We start from the raw sequence: 24,471 nt of genomic DNA on the forward strand, positions 1-24,471 counted from the left end.
TCTGCTTTGTTTTCTCGGAAATGAAAGGACTCAATGCTGAATTCTGATTTTAAGGTGAAGTCATAACATCAATGTATATCATTAAAATGTTTTATTGTAATTACAGAAATAGTCAATGCCAAATTATGTGCACTATATTATCTTCTGCATTATTCTTTATCCCATTCTTAAAGTTAATACAGCCTATTATATCTCATTCATTCTTCTGACTGCTGCTACACAGTGAGCAGATGTCCCCATTGAGCACTCCACAATGAATCCGAGATCTTTTTCCTGAGCACTTACAAGTAGAGTAATTCAGAGCCCATCAGTGAGGATGAGCTGTTTCAATTGTTCCTTCCAGTATACATTAGCTTGTACTTGTCTACATAAAATTTCAAGGAATCATAGATATTAGAGATGGAAAAGACCAGTTAGTTTACCAAGCCTGCCCACTCAACCAGCAAAAGCAAGTAAAGAAAATAACCCTATCAGTCCATGCTATCTTAATGATACTTATTAATAATAATTATAATTACTATTTATATTACATGGTTTCTTTCATCCTAAAATCAGTAAGATGATGCTTTTTCTTTCTTTTTTTAAAGCAACATTTCTTTTCCAAAAGGGAACTGGGGCTCAGACATCAAGGTTACCATACCCAAAACCAATCCAATAAACCAAGAATACAATTAAGTTCAGTTCAATAAACATCTCTGAGCATCAACCACCTGTAAAGCAGGGACCCTGTTGGGTATTTTGAGGGGCACACAGATGACTAGAACTCAAGGCCCTGCCCTCTTGTTTATTACCTATTAAGGGATTTGTGATAGCAAACACATATAGCTATTATGACCATTCCAAGAAAAGAACAAGATAACATGGATACCATAGAGTTGGAAAGAGATTTCTTGGGCTTTAGAAATTGAGAAAGACTTTGTTATAAGGTGACATTTGAGCCAGACCTTGAAAAAAAAAAGGATGAACATTAAGACAGAGCTTGGGAAAAGGGGACTTGAGCAAAAAACCAAAATAAATCAAAACAATAGATCTTTTTAGCTGGGTTTCTGCTGCTGCTGCTGCTGCTAAGTCGCTTCAGTCATGTCCGACTCTGTGCGACCCCATAGTTGGCAGCCCACCAGGCTCCCCAGTCCCTGGGATTCTCCAGGCAAGAACACTGGAGTGGGTTGCCACTTCCTTCTCCAATGCATGAAAGTGAAAAGTGAAGTCGCTCAGCTGTGTCCGACTCTTCACAACCCCATGGACTGCAGCCTACCAGGCTCCTACATCCATGGGATTTTCCAGGCAAGAGTACTGGAGTGGGGTGCCAGTGCCTTCTCTGAGCTGGGTTTCTACCTCATAGCATAAACACAAGTATGGACGTTCTCACTGCAAGTGGATAAGGTCCATAAGTGGAAGACGTCTACTCGGCCTCTGTAAACAGGATTAAGATGTGGAAACTCCATCTAATTAACCACCTGAAAGAACATTTGGAAATAGACTACCAATCACAAATAAATTTATGGAAAACAAGACAAAAACGTTTTCAATTAGGACTGTCTCCAAAAAAATTTCAGAAAGCTTGATAATGTATGTAAGGAAAACTGGGAATTCCCAGCTACAGAAAAAAATCTCTATTCGAAGTGTAGATGGATAAATGACCTATGCGCTCATACCTACTTAATACCACTCAATACAGCTGAGAACAGCTACTGGTGTACCATTTGGCCATTGGAGGGATTTGCAGGCTCTTGCTCGATGGCTGGACAACTACAGATCCCCAACTGAGGATGCACAGAATAGAGGATCCCACATTCTGATTCCTTCAATAGAAATATACATAACTGTAGACCAGAAAAATACCAATATACCTCTATGGTATTTTCCTTTAATTTTAAAAATCATTTTTAATTGAAGTATAGTTGATTTACAATGTTGTGTTAATTTCTGCTTCACAGCAAACTGATCCAGGTATATATATATACGTATGTTCTTTTTTATATTCTTTCCCATTTTAATTTATCACAAGATATTGAATCTAGTTTCCTATGCTATGCAATAGGACCTTGTTGTTTATTCTCTATGATTAATCAGAGTAGATGTTTCTCTACTTTTTAGTCAAAGAATTTACTCTTTGAAATCCTATAATCTAGCCGTATGTTATCCACAGTAGTTATCTTCTTTATACCACCCTTTATGAAATCCTTGGTGTGAAGAAAAAGGAAATTATAGAAGGCAGTACTTTGTATTTGTTCCCTCAAAAACCATTGCAAATGCCATCTCCATCACGAAGACTTCCCAAGTTCCTTCCACCAACATACCCTTCACCACCAAATTAATGTTTTCTCTTGACTCTACAGTTCTTTCATCTATTGCCCTCTGCTTTATCACTGGTTGGGTGAGTATCTATCTCCATCCACCAGAACGAAAGCACCTTAAAGGCAGGGAGTCAGCCTTCCTCATCTTGAATTTCCACAGTGCCAAGCCTATTTTTCATTGCCTGACACACAATAGACATTTCCAACACATGTTTGTTAAATCATTTCAGCAGGTCTGAGAGAACTTATTTTAACATATTTCAATTATTTAAAAAAAATTTTCCCTTTGTACCCTTTCCAAAGTTTACCTTTGCAATCCAATCATGGCACTCAGATTCAGATGCGGCACAAGTGTGTGTATGGCTACCACTATTCTTCATCAGCGTGTAGCTCTGGTAGTGAACTATAGAATTACTGCCCTAACCAAGACCTCAGTCTTAACTCAGTCATACTCACATTCATCGATTCTATGACTTTGGAAAACTTCAGTCAGACTGGCCTAGGTTCAGACAGACTTACACCCAAGCTCCGATTATCACTTACTAGATGTATGATTTGGGGCAAGTTGAACTTGCCAACCAACTTCCCAACTCTAGACCTCAGTTTCCTCAACTAGGAGATGAAGACACGAACAGTATCTATCTTGGTTCAAATATGACAACACAAGATAGGGTTTAGCTCAGTGCTTTCCTCACAACAAATACCAATTAAATCCTATTAGTGTATTCTCACTCATAAAGTAGAAATAACACGTGAACTATATAATACTGTACTTGTACCTCAGTAAAAGAAAAAGTACAAATAATACAAGTCTTGTGGGATTATCCCAAGGAATAAATGATATGATAAGCAAAATTTTGCTCAGAACATTGTTTAGTCAATTCCTTCCTTCCTTTGTGCTAGAATAATTGCTACAATTGACTGAGCACCTAAGACATTCTAAGTAATGTGTACCAGTCACTTTAAATATATTATGCCATCTAATTTAATTCATATAATAAGCTATTGAAATAATAATCATTAGCCCTATTTTACAGATGAATAAATTGAGTTTGAGAGAGAATAAATAACTAGCCCAAGGTCACATCACTAATTCATGACAGATGGTTCCAGAAGCTAAAGTTAAGAGGGATCAAGTACAGAACAGAGAAGAAGAGGGATAAAACACAGGAAGAAAGGATAGGCAGAAACACCCTGAAAAGCTTAGTATTCCTATTTATCCTCACTCTGGGCCTCAATTCCAGGATTATGCTTGCTTTTTAAATTAGCCTCTGGGATTCATGTCAATATAGTCTCACTTTCACTATTTATCTACCTTCATTCTTTAATAAATGTATGAAATGATACCACTCATCTAAGAACTAACTCCAATACACTTTCCTCTCCCAATTTCTTTCCTGGTTATAAAGTTGCTATTTGTTCCCATGGTCTTCTTATCTCAGTTATACTAATCATCCTCCATGAAACATTTTAATTTTTAATAATCTGGTTATCCTTAATTTCTCAGACTTCCCTAATGGACTCATAATAGACATGTCAAGTACATTTGTTGTGAGCTATATGGAAGGGAAGATGGCCCTTCCATAGTTCCTACTAAAAGGCAATCCAGTTTTGTACTGGCTGACAATCCGCCTGTTCCTACCCACCGCCCTCTGCCACAGCACCCTGAACTTCTGATCCCTGGGCAACTCCGATCATAGTTGGTTAGCATCCTGTAAGACAGGGCAAGGAAAGGCTCAGCTGGATTCTTGCTTGGGAATCTAAATTAGGGAATTCTGAGAGAATGAAGCAATTCACAGGGAACACTACAAATGAAAGAATCTAAGGACAGAAGCCATGGGGAAGAAGCCATGAAGGAAGTAAGGCAGAACGGGTGTAGGGTTCTCGACATGGGGGGTCCTTGGCGAGTTAAAGAAGCAACAATTAGGTGTAAACAAAAGCTATGAGACTGAGAGTGATTATTCAGAATAACATTAGAAGACCAAGCCAGAAGGCAGCAAAAGCAGCTCAAGGAAGGCAACAAAAGGAGCTCAAGGAAAGCAAACACACCCTGAGAGGACAGGACTGATGGAAGGCCGAAGGTGGTGCCTTGAGTTACTTCAGTAGCTCAGAGATTCCCAGTTCTAATTCCAGGTTCCATCTGTGAGCATGCTCACAATGAAAACCCCTTTTCTCAAGGAAACTTCAGTGGTCCAGTTCTTTGCAGCCAGAATGCCTTTGTTAGAGGGTTCAGCACTTAAAACCCTTTCTAGAAGAGAAAAGTTAGATTGTACTATTCCCCTTCTTTGTTTCAGATGGGTCACAACTGCAGTTTCCTGGAAGACAGTCATTTACCTCACTGTCCTCTGATTGTCTTGACTTCCCCAAATATCTCTTTATTTTCCGTGTACTGAGGTAGAATAACCTTCTCTTCAGCTACCACTATCAAGACAAACTTCACCAACTCATTTGTCATAAGGGATTCTTTGACATAAGGGCTTCCCAGGTGGCTCAGTGGGTAAAGAATCCATCTGCAATGCAGGAGATGCAGGTTCGATCCCTGGGTTGGGAAGACCCCCTGGAGAAGGGCAGGACATCCCACTCTAGTATTCTTGCCTGGAGAATCCTATGGACAGAGGAGACTGTCGGGCTACAATCCATAGGGTTGCAAAGAGTAGGACACGCCTGAAGTGACTGAGCACACATTCTTTGACATAAAAAATAAACTCTTAAGTAAGGGAAGCACAAGGTTCAAGAGTGGGAAACATGACAAAAAAGCTTTAGGGGAGAAAAACTGTACATAAGAAATAGGAACACTGGAGGGTAGAAAAATACTTCATTATGAATATGTAATTTACTTGCAAACAAGGAGAAGAATGATTACCCTAATATAAGAAATTTCCTGTTTTTTAAACTTGGGACATAAGATTATGTAATCTAAGCTTTTTACCTGTCATTCTTTCGGTATACAGTAAAAACGTTTATCCATTCAACCACATTTATGGATCATCTGCTGTTTCACCTTAAGTTAGGCATTAGGGATACAAAAACCAAAGACAGCCCCAGTCCCTGATGGGACCACAGCCCAGAGTACAAGCCAGATCATTCCAGTGCAGTGTGATGAGGGCCACATAAGTACATGACCAGCCCAGGAGCAGAGGTAGGGTGCTTTGTTCCTTAGACACTAAGGAACTTTCCAGAAGAAATGGCCAGGATGATCTTGAAGGAGCAGCAGGAGTTGGCTTGGAAAAGACAAGGCAGAAGACCTGGGAACTGGCACAAGAACTAAAATTCTGCATTCTTTAGAGTATGGTTGTCTTAAACAGCCCAGTATATCATGGATTTCTATATAATAATTCACCACTCCAGGCATCCTTATGGTAAGTGTGTCCTGGACCTGCATTCAAAAAGTCCCTTGTTCACAGACCCTCTGCAAAGATTCCTCCTCAAACATGTACTAACTACACAAGCCCCAAGGATAATAGACAGTCCAATAGATCTAGTGTTAGGCAAGATAAAGTTACCTCAAGATTCATAAGTTTCTCTTCTGAGCAAATAATGGCTTGACTTCTTTCAGCTGTCATTACATTATTGTTAATTTTGAATTTGTGCATTAATTTTTCAAGAAAAAGAGTGATTCTGGCTTTCACGGAAATCACTAAAGTTCTCCAAACCTTTAGATTAGAGGCATTTTGAATCTTCAAGTGAATAGCATAAAAATACTTTTGATAATCATTTATATTATTAAAAATTAGTTGACTGCAATAATATGTAGAATATTATTTTCCATAATAGTTTAACACTCACCAATAACCAAACATTTCACGTGTATCTACAGAGTATATTTTATATTCTAAAAAGCATGCTATTATACTATTCCACAAACCTATTTCTGTTTTTCCATCTTTAAAGTCAATAATGCCTTTCTCCTATATATCTACTTCTAAGGATTGATATGTAAGATTAAGCAAAATACCCAAAATTAGAACATTTAAGCAACCAAGAAAAAAGAACAAAATAAGTGAAAAAAATCATTGTAAGTTGTTTTCAAAATTCTCTTCTCCAGTTAGAAAGTAATTATATCTTATACACTATTTTTTTTTTCAGATAGAAAATAAGACCAATTCAAAGACAGTCAGTGATTTACTAATTGTCAAAGCAGCCTTGAACTGGTCACTCTTGCAACAAGCCAAGATGATATTTCTAAAACATGGCAAAAGAACTTACTCTGGGATTCTAAAAACTGCATTAAAAGCTGCTATGTGAAATTTTCCAATTATATCTTTCCAAACCTTTAACCAATTTCAAAAGAACAGTGCATAGAATTACTCATAGAAAACATGATTAATAAAAACGTCATTTACTCTCATTTTTTGTCCCACTCTTGGGCGTACTTTAGAAGCAATTTATTACTCACATTCTAAACATATCATATATATACATATATATATATGCAGATATAAATTTATTTATTTGTCATCACATCAGCAAGTCTTCAGCAATATCCATCAGGAGTTGCATATCATAAAGATCATCAACAGTCCTGTCATCCCCAAAAGCATAACATTAAACACACAGCATGTATCATAAACACTATAATTGCTTAAATGGTCCCTTGCATCCTCAAAACAACATGTAAACACAATGCAGAAAGGAATAGCACAATTTCTATGAAAAAGCATGAGAATGGTGAAGCTAAGAGAAGTACCCAGTGTCCGGCCATTTTAAATTCATACTTATTATACAGAAAGACGTATTCAAAATGCATGTCTTTTGAAAATGGTTCTTAAGTCTCCTTCCACATGTATCTGCATGCTGACTGGCAAATTCTCTTGGAATTCATAAGTTAAAACCCTAGTTTTCCTTACCGTGCTTTCCACTTCAAAATGTCAACATAGTTTGGATGTACAGGAATAAATCTCATACACCCACACAATTCACATTTCCCCTTTTGGTAACCATAATTCTTGAATTGGGCCTTGTGTAAGGTGACTAAAAGACCAGACTCATGGAGGATCCTATTCATAGAGTCAGAAATACTGAATAACAGAGCTGGAAGGGAATTTAGAGAGGATTTAGTCCAATCCCTTCATTCTACAGGAGTTTTCCAGGTGGCACTAGTGGTAAAGAATCCACCTGCCAATTCAGGAGACCTGAGACGTGGGTTTGATCCCTGGGTCAGGAAGTTCCTCTGGAGGATAGCATGGCAACCCACTCCAGTATTCTTGTCTGGAGAATCCCATGGACAGAGAAGCTTGGCAGGCTATATATAGTCCATGGGGTGGCAGAGTCAGACATGACTGAAGTGACTTAGCACAGCACAGCACTTCATTCTGTAAGAGGTCCAGAGAATTAGACTGGCAAAACCAACACCAGAAACTGGTCCAATGTACTTTGTAAAAAAAAAAAAAGTGTAATTATTAAATTGTGTGCTTAGTCACTCAGTTGTGTCCAACTCTTTACGACCCCATGGACTGCAGCCTGCCAAGCTCCTCTGTCCATGGGGATTCTCCAGGCAAGAGTACTAGAGTGGGTTGCCATGCCCTCCTCCAGGGAATCTTCCCAACCCAGGGATTGAACCCAGGTCTCCTGCATTGCAGGTGGATTTTTTACCATCTGAGCCACCAGGGAAGCCCAATTATTAAATTAGAATTGGGGAATTCCTCTCTTTTGATCAACATTCTAAATCTTAGTCTTTAAAAAAGAGGCCAAAGCTAAGGCAGTCAGGAACTTCCCTGCTGGTCCAGTGGTTGAAAATCTTTCAATGCAGGGGACGTGGATTCAATCCCTGGTTGGGGAACTAAGATCCCACTTACCATGGGGAAACTGAGCCCTTGCGCCTCGACAAGAGAGCCCTCACGATACAACCAAGACTCGACACAGCCAAAAATTAAATAAATATATTTAAAAAACTAAGGCAGCTATCTTAATGCCCTGTCAACACAGTACCTTTGACCTGAATAGCATGGCGATTGCCTCACTTCTTTGCTTCTCGACGAGATTTAGTCTAATGGGGAAATTAAATCAGATGGCCACCTTGCCCCTTATTTTCTTGTGCGTCTTTAGGTGAGTTACATGACCTTACTCAAATAAACAGAAGGACAACAACAGTACTTAACTAAACAATATTATTAATACAAGAGAAGTCTGGGACTTCCCTGGTGGTCTAGTGATTAAGATACCGTGCTTCCACTGCAGCGGGCACAGGTTTGACCCCTGGTGGGGAACTAAGATACCACATGCCACGTGGTGCGATCAAAAATAGAAAAAAAAATTACAAGAGAGGACTAAGCAGATATCATTTTAAACTGCATCATTAAATGTCAAGACTTAAAAGAAATGTAGAAAATTTCCATTTTACATCTTATATGTATGTCTCTTGGAGGTTGGAAGGACACAAAATTCCCTTCAATAAAACTACATGCAAAAGCAGTATTTGTGTCTAAGGCATTTAAGGAATGTCTTGCATGTTGTATTGGTTTTGCCTTTGGCAGGAGTTCCCTGGTGGCTCAGACAGTAAAGTGTCTGTCTACAATGAGGGAGACCTGGGTTCGATCCCTGGGTCGGGAAGATTCCCTGGAGAAGGAAATGGCAACCCACTCCAGGACTCTTGCCTAGAAAATCCCATGGATGGAGGAGCCTGGTGCAGGCTACTGTCCATGGGGTCGCCAAGAGTTGGATACGACTGAGTGATTTCACTTTCTTTTCTTTCAGCAGGACTAGAGGCTGTAGCACTTTTATTTATGCAAGTATCCCATTGTACCTTTTAAAAATATCATCACAATCTTTGTTCTTATTTCTCTAGAGGTAAGGATGACCAGGATCACTGTTGTCTGGCTCCCTAGCTCTGTTAAATGTTTTCCCCAACCAGATTCTTGTTTTATTCACTGTTTAACTCCCCACTCAGATTACTCCTCTCTTTGGATTACTCTTCCAAGGCAACTCAGACTGCCTCTCCCAGAGGCAGCTCCCCAGTGAGTAACACGGAGTTGGGGGGGAGTGTCTCAGAAGTGATCAAAGACTTGCAAATGAAGTCATACAGCTCACAGAAGGCAATGGCCACAGGTGCCAAATGCAGACGACTACCCAAGCTCCGGAAAGGGTAGTTGCTACAACGCATGTCGACTACCTCACTGCCTAGCAACAACGGCTACGTAGAAATGCCTCTTATTCACATGACTTGACCACACAACCTGTGTGGGTTCCCAGAGGATGGGCACCAAACCTATGATTTATGTGTGGGTGGGCATATCTGTCTTCCTTTTAAACTACTAAATTAATCTAAAAAAGGATGGATTGACAACATTGAAGACTTAACACCTGTGAGTACCAGAAAAAGACACAATGTAGAAAATGGTGGTATAAGCGTTAACACAAATCTGCCTCCAAGGAAATGACTGGCATTTCAACAAAATATTCTCTCCAAACAAAACCATAAACGTGGGGGTGGGGGGAATTCTCCTACCTTTGACTTCATAAAACCAGTGAGACTTTAACAAACCAACCAAAAGTGGAACCGTTGAAGAGGCTTTAATTTTTTTTCCCCCTTCTTAGATATGTGTGCTTGTTGGTAGGAATGGGAAAAGCCATTTTGTACACAAATGTCTTTGGAATTCTAAGATGACAGTGATAATGGTGGCGTGTCCTGCAGCTAAGTGTTTAGAATCAACTGGAAGAACTACAGAACAAGTTCAATGAGACAAGCAAGAGTCTCCCTAAGCACATGTCCCCTCCAATGCCTATTTGGTTTAACCGTGCACAGAGGCTATAGCTAATGTGAATCACCCAGATAATGAGGGTTAAATAGGCTGGCTCACAATGAGTATGAAGTTATTTAATAGTACATGTGTAAAGGGTTAGCAGACATAGTTGTGACTCTTTTGTATTGGTGGAGGAGGGTGGAGGGAAAGAGAAAGAGGGGATTTTCTGCTGTCTTTACAAATACTGGACTCTGTGAGTAGAAATGCTACCAGGGAATGGAAGTTGGCCAGGGGTAATAACCTAGCCACAAAGCCAAAAAGACAGTTTATGTCTAATTACAAACTTCAGGTCAATGACTTATACAACTTTATGCCCTGCATTATAGCATCTGCAAGCCGTTCAATGTATATTATCAATATTATAATTACTACTTTGTGTGGTTCATGTTGATTACACCAATAAGACTGCAAGTGTTTTGAGAGCAGTGTAGGTACATCTGCCTTGCTCTTTCCTACATCCTCAGTTCTCAGCAAGATGCTCAGCTCATAGCAAGTGCCCCTGAATATTAGTTGAATAAACAAATGAATACATGTATGAATTCATGCAAATTCATGTTGTGACGCGTATATGCCACGTCTATGCCATGAGCAAGGCTGAGTGTGCTGCTACAACTCAGTACAGCAGGCAAAACTTCAAAAGGTGCCCATCTTGGGCTGGCTCAATGCTGGGGCAGACAAAATCAAATGTAGAGGCCAGGGAAGGATGGCTGGCATAACAACTGACCTGCAGGGCACTCTGAACCCCAGGGTATGATCCAGATGCAACTACACTTGCATTGAGCCCCTTCAGATCATTGATGATCTCTGGGCTTTTGTGTCCTCATTTAAAACCTGAGGAATAATCTTTCTTTTCCCTTGCAGTTCTGAAATTCTAACCTTTTAGGAAGATTTCTGGACCCTGAAATCTTGCCGGAGACAAACCATGGTAAGACCTTCTGCTTACAAAGTTGAAAACAATTTCTAAAATACAAAGTTCCGTTCTGGTTCAATGAAATGTTATTTGGGGGGGTGGTGACTTCTTGCCAGATCCAAGCCAGTTAATACCTTCTCTTCATCCTTTTCCACACCCAGAAGTCAGGTTCTCTAGGCCTCAATGGGAAGAACATAAATATTCTCAACCAGAGCTGGTGCTTTGCTTCAATCTCTAGCTATCACAGAGAGTCGGTCTGATAGACATTTGCAGTTAGAATGGAAGGAAGCACAGATTTTCAGACTTGTACAGATTTTTTTTATGGACAAGTAGGAGAGTCACAGAAAACCTAGAATTAGGTAAGAAAGAGAAATTCCCCCAGAGAATTCAGAGAGAGCAACAACTGAGAGCCTTGAAACAATCACTGTATAAAAACAGAAGAAAGGACACCCACAATTTGAGAAAATAAGCAGACATATTTTTTCTTAAAATTTTTTAAAATTAATATTAGGCACTGATTTTAGTCCTCTAGTCCCATCTCTCAAGATGTCACTTTAAAAAGCAAAGGTTTTATCCACAAAACCACCAGTGAGTAAACAACCTTCACATTCTTACCCTCACACACACACAGTAAGATATTTACTTTCTGATAAACAGCATTTGTAAATAAACCTCATTTAATCTCTAGAAGCCACAATAAAAATCTTTAACCTCCAAGGCAGAGTTTACAGATGTGTCTGCATGCCCTGCTAGAGCCAGAAAACACAAGGTCTTGAAAAAACTCCTATAACGGGAGACAAATTTTCTCTCTCGAGCATCTTACATTGACCTTCTTTTTTTAAAAAAAATATGTACCAGGGAGGAGAGAATGGGGAAAACCCAACCCCTCCTACCCCATTCTCCGTACAAATCGGCCAATAAATCTAAGGAAAAGACACAAGAGAAAAGGACAGAAGCCAACAGGTGGAAAAAGGCTTTTTGTTTCCTTAGAAATGCTCAGACACTTGATCTGTGTTCCCCGGTCTATTTGTCTCAGGGTGTCTTAATGATGGTTTTATTATCATGATGATGACGATCAAGAACAATGATAACACTTCTACTTTGTGATGCCACAGCATTGCTAGCTCGAAGATTTCTCAACGCGTTTGAGACAGAAGGGTATCTGTTCCGTTTTTACCGGATCCCAGAGAGGCGGGCAGCATCCCCAGGCGGCTCTCTGGATTTTACAGCTGGGGAAACTGAGGCACGGGGCCGCCCACAACTCCTTCACGGTCTCTACCACCAGAGAGATCCCTGAGACGGGAAAAGTTTCTGGATCGTCTTGCGACAGAGTTCTCTCAGCCTCCCTCCTTGCCTGCCATGCCGCTCTTCCTCCCGGAGAGTCTGGGCTCGGGTGGTAAGGATGGGGGTACCTCCCCTTCACGACGAGGCACGCCAGGGAAGGGTGTGGGAAGTCCACACACACGCACACGCACACAGGCACACTCGCACACACACAAAGCTCCGTGTAATCTCTGCAGGCACTCGGCGGAGCCCCCGCCGGCCCCTGCTCAGCCTGAGAATGCACAGCGCAAGCTTGCAAGGAGGCCCTCCTTGGGCTCCTGGTTGGGGCTGCTCTGAACGAGGGCTCTGCCCTTCTCTGCCTCTCTTTCAGGCTGCTCTCTTTTTTTCCCCCTCACGCCCTCCAATCTCACACCCTCCTCCCATTCCTCTCCATCCACCCCTTCTCCCCCATCACCCCAGAGGCGCAGATCGTGTTACTGGGGTTCCCTAGAAAGAGGGGGCCATCCCCAGCCCGGAGCGCCTGCAAAGACTTCCAGGGGCAAGGCTAGAGCTCCAATCGCAGGCTCCCAGCGCTCCTCCTGAGCAGCGCAGGAATGAGACCCCCACTTCCAGGCACGGGCGAACCAGCCTGCCACAGAAGAAGGAATTGTTAGGGCTCTTACCTTTTTTATGAGGAGAAATTCTGGAGAATCATTTCAGAAACTGAGGGGGGAAAGTGAATGAAGACAAAAAAGACCCTTTTCCTGCAATCCCTGGCCTCCTGGTATCAAGACACTAGGACAACATCAAAGCAACTTAGGGGGAACACTTTAGGGGCCTATTGTCTGCTCTGGTCTGATCTGTTTTTCTTCTGACTCCCCCTCTTGCTGCGGTGACACTTGGTACGGCCCAGGCATTCATGCCAAGTAGCTTTCACACATGGAAGCTTGTCTCAAGCAATTGCTGACAAGCCACAAACAAGACATTCTCCCTCCCTTCTCAGTACCCCCCCACTCCTCCCCCCTCCACCTTTTCCTCCCCCCTCCTTGCCTCCCCTCCTCCTTTCTTCTGAATGCAAACTAAAACTCTCCAGTGACAGGCAGGCTCGCAGGCTTGGCCTAGCTGCGCAGGCACACACACACACACACACACACACACTCTCTCTCTCTCTCTCTCTCTCTCTCTCTCTGTCTCTGTCTCTCTCTCTCTCTCTCACGCAAGCAGCTCAGCTAGTTGCTGCTGCACTGGTGGAGTTAAGAGACAGGAAAAAGCCTAGGCTGAGTTGGGGGCAGGGAGAGAAAGAGAGGGAGACGGAGAGCCGCCTCCTGTGTCCTGGTAAAATGGCAGAAGAGAGGTGAGCCCCCTGCAAAAACAGCAGTGGCCACACACGTGTGCACACAGACACACACTGGGAGGCAGTCTGAGCTCCAGAAACAGTGAAATCAATGACTCCACAAAGGAAAAAGCCTCGGCCGGTCAGCTGCAGCTTGGGGGAATGGGAAGATAAGAGTGGGTGGACCCAGGGCTGGGGTTTCTGTTGAAATGTTTAGATGGTTTTCTTCTTCATAGTAGAAAAAAAAAAAAAGTGTTCCCTATGGAGCTAGTCTTTCTTCACTGCATAATGGAACCTAAACCTGAACCACTAGTTAAAATAAAACCAGGAAATGTGTAAATGTGCGAGTAAACTTAACTGTGGGTTCAACTTGTACCTAAGATATTTTTAAGTGGATTTTTTTTTTTTTTTTTTTTGCAGAAACCCTAGAGAGCGGTAGCAAGGAGAATAGTAACAAGTAGTGTAAACTCTGAGAGCTGTGAAGTGTGATGCGAAAGTTACTGATTGCCAGGCTGCTGGAATTTATGGAGGGTGGGCATTGCGAGTTGGAGGGGGGGAAGGGTGAGTCTCTGTGAGCTGTTTTCGAGGAATGAAGGGGGAATGAGGTAGAATAATGAATATGGCAAGAAGCAAGCAGGAATTTGATTGGTGTGGAGGGAGGAGGAAGGTGGGGGTGTAAAGGAGGGAAGAGAAAGAGAGGAGGGAGAAAAAAAAAAAAACACTGCATGAGAAAGGAAGAAGAAAAATGGAAGCCCAGAGATTGAAACATGCCGAGTAAATGAGATGGCAAAAGAAGGCATAAAATGTGAGCAAGAAGAAGCACAAAGGATGTGCAAATTTGCAGATGGCATGAAATCAGGAGAGCCAATTGAGATCAAGAAGAAGGACAGGATGATTATGTGACATTCGTATTTTTAGCCTCTGGTGGAGTTATAAACCTGATAAGGTCTCCTTTGCCAGGGCTGGGATGGTCACCCTTCTACAGGCAGGACCTGAATGGGAGCTCAGCTCCTAACTGGAGCTACCAGATCTGTGGTTTTGCAGAAAGGTCGCTTGTACTCTAGTCCTCTGACTCTTCCTCTACAACATGCAAATTATGTGAACACACATCACTTGTTCCTTTGCCGGGGTGCAATAAGAACTAAATTATGACTTTTTACATTTAAAACTAGCTAAAGGCTCCCCTGATGGCCCAGAGGTAAAGAATCTGCCTGCCAATGCAGGAAACACGGGTTCGACCTCTGATCCTTGGAGCATATAAGCCTGTGTGCCACAACTATTGAGCTCTGTGCTAGAGCCGGGGAGCCGCGACTACGGAGCCCACATGCAGCAGCTACTGAAGCCTGTGTGTCCTAGAGCCGGTGCTCCACAACAAGAGAAGCCACCGCAATGAAAAGCCAGCGCACTGCACCTAGAGACTAGCTCTTGCTCACCACAAGTAGAGAAAAGCCCACACAGCAAAAGAAGTCCCAGCACAGCCAATAAATAAATAAATATATGTTTTTTAAACTAGCTAAGTGGCTTGTCACTACGTAAAACTTACCACATCAGACACATCCTTGTTCCTACTACCTTTTCCCTTTCTCCGTTACGGCAGATCCTTTTAACTGTCTGTTCCGATCCACATTCATGAGGATAATGAAAATAATTCCTTTGGATTGAGTATTTACTTGATTCTCAGCATTTTCCAAGCATTTATACCATGAAGTCACTTCTTTTGAGACCATCTCTATTTACAGATGATTAAAAATGAAGCACAGAGAGGCTAAATAACTTGCCGGAGGTCACACAGCAAGGTAGAGATGGAGCTGAAATCAGACTCAGGTCTGTGTGGTTTTATAGCTCCAGCATTTACCCATCACTTTATATCCTCTGATCTGGGTAGCACATGTTCTCCATGGCACCCCAAGTCCACTCAGCCATAGAAGTGCCCTGTTTCTTTCTGCACCCCAGAGCTAGGTTTGGATCCTCTCACTTTGAGCCAGGGGACCTTCTGACCTCTGCTTAACAGACTACTGACTCACCGTCCACTTCTCCGTGGTGGTGACTCACTATATACAATGAGGCCTTCTAGGCAAGAATTGCATAAAGGGTCAGCTTGACCTTTAATGATTGTATGATTTACTGATTGCCAGGCAACAGAGAAAGGCAGCTAAGACCAGAAAGGCTTCCCTTCCTTAAAAAATGTACAAAGCAAACTAAAAACACCCACAAGTTGTTGATGGCAATACTGACGGTGACAGTCGGTAACATGTAATGAGCAGGTACATATATTAAACAAGCCCATAAGGTATACACTGTTATTGTTCCTGTTTTCCAGATGAAGAAGCTGAGGCAGGCACAAAGGTTCAGTAACAGGCTGAGTTCACTCAGTCAGGAAGTGCTAGCTGAGCTATGGCCCCAGGCAGCCTGCCTCCCCAGAGACCATGCTCTCCCCAACTCTGCTGATACTGCTGAAGAAGTGAAAAGAGTAGTTTCAATTATGAGAGTGAAAAATCTAACTGCTCAGTGAGAGAAAGGGGAGAGAGGCAGTAATACTCCTCATATTTTCAATGATCTCCATGAGTAGCTAATGAAGCAAAAAGCATGAACCAGGGCCCCCAGATGGCCCCAGTTTTGGAATTCCTCCACAGCCCCGCTTGGTAGAGGACAGAGACTCTCCAGCCTCCGGGTCAGAACATATTGGCAGGAAGAGCAGGTCAGATTATCTCGCCTCTGGCAGTGATGACTTCTGCCTATTGAGTCCAAAGAAAGAAAAGACGATCCAAGTGGATAAGTGAACAAGGTCAATGAGTGTTCCTGAGTTTATTTTTCAAGACTTCTGAATGCTAAGCATGGACTGTAGAAGAAAATACCCTAGACTCTTGGGCAGAAGACCTAGTGCCAATTCTACCACTCACCAGGCCCTTGTATCTGAGCTTGGTTTCCTCAGTTATATAATGAACTAATGACATTAGCTTTACAACCCTCTCCAGTGCTGAAATGCCATCAATCTAATGGCTGTCCATTTGATGAGGAAAAGATTAGCAGCCAAGGTAGCTGATATGATGTGTGTTTGGATGCGTGTGGATATATGTGTACTGGAGAGGTCAGTGGCATGAAAGGATTGGGCAAGAAAGACCCTTGTTGGCTTGGTCTCCCCACATTATGGCACATCACTTCCAAACTACCTTCTACATAGCAGCTATTTTCACTTTATTTTGTTTCACTGCAAGATGAATGTACATGCACAACTAATAATATTTTTAAAAAATTGAAGTGTTGATTTACAGTGTTGTGCAGCAAGGTGACTCAGTTTTACACATGTATTCATTCTTTTTTAAATATATCTTTTTCCATTACAGTTTATCCCAGGGGATTATAGTTCCCTGTGCTATACAGTAGTTCCTTGTTGTTTATCCATTCTAAATGGAATAGTTTGCATCTACCAACCCCAAATTCCCAGTCCATCCATCTCCTTCCCCTCCTCTCCCTTGACAACCACAAGTCTGCTCTCTATGTCTGTGAGTCTAAAACTAATAATCTTTTAAAAAAGCAAACTTCTAGCAGGGATAAGGGAAATCAGCTTCTTATACTTCAGTGTGAATTATTTTATTAGTCTGCTTTCCTCCAAACCCTTAGTTCATATCCAATAGTTGCTTAATATTTATTTATTTTACTGTTTGGCTGTGTGGGGTCTTCGTTGCTTTGTGCAGGCTTTCTCTAGCTGCAGCTAGCAGGGACTGCTCTTCATTGCAGTGTGCGGGCTTCTCATTAGGGTGGCTTCTCTTGTTGCTAAGCATGGGCTCTAGAGCGTGTGGGCTTCAGTAGCTGTGGCACTCAGGCTTAGTTGCTCCAAGGCATGTGGGATCCTCCTGGACCAAGGATCGAACCTGTGTCCCCTGCATTGTAAGGTGGATTCTTAACCATGGACCACCAGGGAAGCTGCCAATAGCCATTTAGATTAGAAGGTGAAGTGGAAAGATGAGAGGGGAGCAGGTAGTTTTAGAATTTAGAGGACTCCTTAATGTAAGGAAGGCCTGATCTGGAGGTCGCTCAGAGCAAGAGAAGATAAAGGGGCACTAAAAGATGGCAATGGACATGAACTTGGGCGAACTCTGGGAGATGGTGAGGGACAGGGAGGCATGGCATGCTGCAGTCCATGGGGTTACAAAGAGTCAGACACAACTTGGCAACTGAACAACAACAAAAGATGGCATAAAGTATGAGAAACAGAGGAATTTTCAAGATTTACCAAGATAAAGCAGCAATTTAGAGGCAGGAAAGTTTAGAACTCAATCTGGAAATAGCCACATCTTCTAATAATAATTTAAATTAATTATATAAAAATATACCCCACCACCACCACCACCATGATTAAAAGACAAGTGAGGTTTCTGTATTCTAGAAGGAAAAGATTTGAATTCCTGTTCCAGTGTGCTTATAAGCTAAATGAACTTGGCCAAGTCTTTTAACCTTTCTGAGCCACAGTTTTATGATCCTTCACTTGGCATCATGAAGTAACGAGCTACTATATCAGTGAGCTTAATAAAGAGGGGTGACTCGATGGTAAAGAATATGCTTGCCGGTGCAGGAGATAGTGTTCAATCCCTGAGTTGGGAGGATCCCCTGGAGAAGGAAATGGCAGCCCACTCCAGTGTTCTTGCCTGGGAAATCCCATGGACAGAGAAGCCTGGTAGGCTACAGTCCATGGGGTTGAAAAAGAGTCGAACACAACTTAGCAGCTAAACAACAAAAACAAGTACAAATTTTAGCTGCTAATATGCAATAATATGTAATATGAATATAAGAGCACTAACTATGAGCCAGGCATGCTCTTCTCATGCATTACCTCATTTAATCCTCATAACTCACCTTATGAGAAGAGTACTACTTCAGGGACACAATATAGTGTGGTTTATGTACTTGGCCTCTAGAGCCAGACATGGCATTAGTTACAAACTCTGCCACTCTGTGATTTTAGAAAAATTACTCAACCTTTCTGAGTTTCAGTTTCTTCATTTGTAAACGAGCATATTAATAGCATCTTCTTCATAGGATTATTTTGAGGATGAAATGAGATAATGAATGCACGTGACATAATTAGCCCAGTGCCCAGCCCATAAAAAGTAATCAACAAATGTTAGATGTTATATTAGTTCTCATTTTACAGACTTGCTGAGATTAAGTGCTTTGCCCAAGGTCATACAGCTTGTAAACATAAGGGGCCCAAAACCTGGTTCTGTTTGATCCAAAGCTCTTGCTCTTTACTGTTCTTTTATATTATCTATCTTGCCACTGACTTTTCTGAACCACAGATAATTGAAAGGACATACTAATTGCATCATCATTTGTTTTACCTTTATTAGCTTCACACTTGAACTATTAGTCTGCAAACATAAGCACTCAGGGAAAATATTTTCCATATAGAGCATCTTAGAGAAGTAATGCTATTACTTAAAAATACTATTTGAAAAGATCCCTCAACATAGTTCAAGTATCTCAGAAAAGCACTGTGACAAACTCATGTTTTAGAAATGAAAAATTATTAGTTTAAATTTCATCTCTCTCTCTCTCTTTTTTTTTTTTTTTTTGCCATGCTGCGTACCTTGTGGAATCTTTGTTCCCTGATCAGAGATTGAACCCAGTCTCTTGGCAGTGATGTACAGAGTTCTAACTACTGGACTGCCAGGGAATTCCCTCATCGCCTTTTCATAGTTAAGCTTCAGGTTAATATAGAGCACTTAGTGGTCAAAAGCTACAGATTAGAAGAAAGAAGAATAAGGCATCCAGGTAACCCACAAACTATAAGATGCTTCCCTCAGACTTTAAGAGATGGGTAGAAAATTGCGATGGAGAAGGAAACGGCAACCCACTCCAATATTCTTGCCTAGAGAATCCTGTCGACGGAGGAGGCTGGTGGGCTGTGGTCCATAGGGTCGCACAGAGTCAGACACGACTGAAGGGACTTAACATGCATGCATGCATTGGAGAAGGAAATGGCAACCCACTCGAGTATTCTTGCCTGGAGAATCCCAGGGACAGAGGAGCCTGGTGGGCTGCCGTCCATGGGGTCACACAGAGTCGCACACGACTGAGGTGAGTTAGCAGTAGCAGGAGCAGCAGAAAATTGTGAACTACAGTTTTTACAGGGCAAAAAAATGTTTAAAGGACTTAGTTTAAATAACAAAGTTAAAATACATGTATTAACAAGAGATTCATATTACTCAACTCTGGTGAGAGATGACAGGTAAAAACAGACCATCATTGTAGTGAGAAATAGAAATTCCTTGCTCCTTCAGAACAAATGAATACAGCTTCTTCATTCTTTTTAAACAGCAATAAATTAGGAGAATGGACTCACAGGTGGGTAGGCTGAGAGGATAACCATTCTGGAAGTGGCCAACAGATTAAATGCCCCCAATTCTAAAGGAAATCAAAAAAATAAAATCAGTTCATCCTAAAGGAAATCAGTACTGAATATTCATTGGAAGGACTGATCCTGAAACTGAAGCTCCAATACTGTGGCCACCTGATGGGAAGAACTGACTCATTGGAAAAGACCCTGATGCTGGGAAAGATTGAAGGCAGGAGAAGGGGACGACAGAGGATGAGATGGTTGGATGGCATCACCAACTCGATGGACATAAGTTTGAGCAAGCTCTGGGAGTTGGTGATGGACAGGGAAGCCTGGCGTGCTACAGTCCATGGAGATGCAAAGACACGACTGAATGACTGAACTGAAGATCTTAACAGTGCTTTTTAAATCTCAATTATTTTATTTTTTTCTTTCTCCAGGCAACTTTCTGAAAAACCTCTAATTGTTGCCAAAGACCTGTGGGTGCTTTTAAAGGAGTCTGATTAGGTGATCAAGGATAGTCAGAGATTTGCTTGAGTTCAAAGTATTTGATTTTTATAATTTTATTTTAGTGGGAGTAAATAATAAATTGGAGTTCTATGCATTCCATAAGATGTGACACCATGTATGTGCACACCCATGTACCATCCTCTTGGGAGAAATATCAGCCTTGAGCTACGTTAAAAACCCCAACAATGAAAGTCTTAGAGTGTCTGTTATGAACAGAGTATATATGTAATAATACAACTGGCATTTTAGTGGGATGGATGGACCATTTTGTCTTGAGTCTTCTCCCTTCTAACCAGGATATAGAAGGGAGCACAGAAGACCTGAGAAGGGCCTCAGGAATCGATGTCAGCTGAGGCAAGGAAGGCAGAAACCAGCACAGGGTGCATCTGCCGTGGACTGTCTGAAATGCCTCTTCCCTGAGATCTACTTCTGCCTGAAGCTTGCAGCTCATCAGAGCAGAAAGAGACAGCAGAGCTACCGGTGGGAGCAACTGGTTTTGGTAAACAATGAGGCAACTTCTCCCTCAAGAGAGCAGATCAGAGAAGAAATAATAAACGATGGAGAGAAACTCTCCAGCAGTTACAAGACAGCCAGGAAAGGGCCGCCTCTCCTGACTGACCTTGGCAGCTGCAGAGGCTGAGCTTTCCTGGCCTTGATAAAAGGGCAGAAGGATTCAGGTATGATCTGGAGCACTCAGATGCTCCTGGACCTGCGTATAAACCAGCATAGGCAGCAACTATACCTAGGGCTTGCCTGGTGGCTCAGACAGTAGAGAATCTGTCTGCAAATGCAGGAGACCTGGGTTCGATCCCTGGGTTGGGAAGATCCCTTGGAGGAGGACATGGCAACCACCCCAGTACTCTTGACTGGAGAATCCCCATGGTCAGAGGAGCCTGGTGGGCTACAGTCCATGGGGTCGCAAAGAGTCAGACATGACTGACTTTGCGTGGTAAGCATGGCACATACCTAGGCCACTAGCCACAGCTGAGTAATTCTCTGCTCACACTGGCCTAGATTTCACTTTGGGCTGACTCTATGAGAGGATTTTTTGCTAGCCTGGCTCCAGAGTTTGAGTTGCTTCTCCCTGTGGAGCTGGAAGGAGATAATTGCTCTGAAACTATTATAGTTGCATTCATAGTACATCTGGACCTGAGGTTGTTTGACCTCTGAAAACCTGGAATGGAAATAATGCAATTATCTGAACTAAAGACAATTTAACAAAATTAAAAAAAAAAAAATGAAGCCAGGAAAAGAAAATTTATCTTTTATGCCACATGTCTTTTACCTAGCAATGGAATGTGTATCTTTCATAAAGATTAAAGATGCTTAAAGATTGAATAGAAGGTGATGTTTTCAATTCCATAAGCAGTTGCTAATACATGCTGGGTGCAAAACATTGTACTGAAACTGGGGACACGAAAATGAGTGAGGCTCTGTCCCTGTTCTAAAGGAGCATGCTGTCTAGATAGTGGAAAAGACAGACAGGCATACAAGTAGCCACAACATAAGCCATCATGTGACAAATGAAGCCAGAAAGTATCACAGGCATTTTGAGGTGTCTGCCCAACACATTCCCTCCATTCTTGGCCAGTGACTCCTGGACTACCCACTCAGATCTTCGGCACTTTGTTTATAACATGCATCCAGTGCTCCCAGCCAATAAGAGTCGCTCTCCCAGAAATTTAAAATTAGGACTCTCAGAAGCTAGTTGATCTGTGAGCTATTGAATTGAGAGGATTGCCCTGAAAAGAAAAATAATGATATCAGCCTAGTCAAAGAGGTAGAGATGGGAGTCCATGTGGCCTGAGAGAGAAAGAGAAGATTCCTGGTTGTCAGCTTAGGAAACCGTAGTTTTAGCTCTGATGGCGGCTTCCTCAATTTAAGTTCTTTAAATGTTCCTGATTCTAAATCACTCCCCTCCCTCCCACCGCATGCGTGCTCAGTCATGTCCAACTCTTCAAGACCGTAGGGACTGTACCCCGCTAGACTCCTCTGTCTGTGGGACATGGGATTCTCCAGGTAAGAACACTGCAGTGGGTTGTCATGCCCTCCTCCGGGAGATCTTCCTGATCCAGGGATGGAACCCAGTCTCCTGTGTCCCTTGCATTCCAGGCAGATTCTTTACTTCGAGCCACAGGGAAGGCCCTCTCCCTCCTTCTAAACTAGTGTTAATGAGTTCCTTTTTCTTGCACCTAATAGAGGGAGTGTGAAGCTCAATAATTTGGTTCAATCCTTCTCAGTTGCCAAGCACTGTACTAGTTCCAGATGTTCATCAAATAAATTGAACTCACAGGACTTTGAGGCCTAGTAGGGATTCTGGTAGGGGGAAAAAGTACAGTGTGTCTTACTATAAAGAAAGTGCTAAAAGAATCTGAGAGGGAAACAGCATTGATTTCTTCAGGGGAATTTTGGGAAGATTTCACCAAGGATGCGGCATATGATCTAAACCTTGAGTGGGATTTTAGTGGATTTGGTGGGATAGTGCATTTCAAGCAGAGGAAAGGGTACTTCCTACTGAGAAGGCAGGAAGGTTATATTAAGATATTACTTCTACACTTCACTGCCTCTCTAATTTTCAACCAGGCTTCAGAATGACAAGCTAGTTTGCTCCCTGTGATCCATGGGCCACATCCAGCCCGTTGCGTTTCTGTACAGTACAGCCTGCAATCTAAGGATAGCTTTTACATTTTAAAATAATGTCTGGAAAAAATCAAAAGAAGAGTAATTGTTCATGACATGTGGAAATAACATGAAATTCAAATTCTGTTCTCTGTTAATAAAGTTTTATTGGAACACAGCCACCCTTATTCCTCCACATATCGTGTACAGTTGTTTTTACACTGCAACCTTGGAGTTAACTAGTTGCAACAGAAAGTACATGGCCTAAAAAGTCTAAACTATTTCTATCTGACCCTTTGCAGAAAAAGGCTGCGGACCCATGCCCTATACTTTAGCCTCCAAAGGTTTCCTTTGAACATTTGGGATGTGAAGTTGCAACCTTCAGAGAGGTTACATTAGATATCCATTTATAGACAAAATGGTGTATTAATATGTACTTAGTAGGGTTGTTTTGAAAACCATCCATAATATTTGTCAAGTGAAAAAGAGATGTGGAATTATTTACATATTTTGGACCCCATATTATATATAGACACAGATATAAAGACATTGATATAGACAGAATAAAACCTGAAGAAATACGCAAAGAGCTATAGGTAGTAATTACTTCTGAGATGTGAATTATGGAGAACTTTATTTAAAAACTTGGACTGCAAGGAGATCTAACCAGTCAATCCTAAAGGAAATCAATTCTGAATATTCATTGGAAGGAGTGATGCTGAAGCTGAATCTCCAATACTTTGGCCACCTGATGCGAAGAACTGACTCTTTGAAAAAGACCCTGATGCTGGGAATGATTGAAGGCGGGAGGAGAAGGGGACGACAGAGGATGAGATAGTTGTATGGTATCATCAACTCAGTGGACATGAGTTTGAGTTAGCTCCGGGAGTTGGTGATGGACAGGGAAGCCTGGCATTCTGCAGTCCAAGGGGATGCAATGAGTCAGACAGGACTGAGTGACTGAACTGAACTTACTTAAAAACAGCAACATTAATAATATCAATAATAACCAAGTTATAGTGACTGTTCACTGTATGCCAAGCACTGTGCTCAGTGCTTTATAACATCTTATTTAAATTTCTCAGGAATCCTATGATATGAGAAGTATTATTGCCCTTATTAAACAAATAAGGAAACAGAGGCTCAGAAGAGGCAAGTAAGACATCCCAGATCACCCAGCTAGTATCAGTAGAGCCAGAACGTAAACGCAGGCAGCCTGAATCCAGTGCTTTCCCGCTTTGCAGCACACCACTCTTTCAATTCTTATGTATTTCTTGTTAGAACTTTTTAACACTGACAACCTTTTACTTTTGTAATTAGGAAAGACACATGCTTTATAGGTAAATATGTAGGGACTTCCCTGGCGGTCCAGTGGTAAGACTCCGTGTTCCCAAGGCAGGTGGCCCAGGTTTGATCCCTGGTCAGGGAACTAGATCCTACATGCTGCAACTAAGAGTTGCATG

At 41.9% G+C, this 24,471-nt stretch overlaps 1 protein-coding gene across 1 annotated transcript in view; it reads right to left on the bottom strand.

The window, feature by feature from the left end:
* Positions 1-13,046, bottom strand: part of LOC129654835 (uncharacterized) — an 80,543-nt gene extending 67,497 nt beyond the window's left edge. Inside the window, exon 1 of the mRNA XM_055584553.1 lies at positions 12,893-13,046. The gene's annotated coding sequence lies outside the window, so the exon portion shown is untranslated. The remainder of the gene's footprint in view (positions 1-12,892) is intronic.
* Positions 13,047-24,471: the final 11,425 nt, after the last annotated feature.

Source organism: Bubalus kerabau, chromosome 6 (genome assembly GCF_029407905.1).
Source record: "Bubalus kerabau isolate K-KA32 ecotype Philippines breed swamp buffalo chromosome 6, PCC_UOA_SB_1v2, whole genome shotgun sequence".
NCBI classification, from domain to species: Eukaryota; Metazoa; Chordata; class Mammalia; order Artiodactyla; family Bovidae; genus Bubalus; species Bubalus kerabau.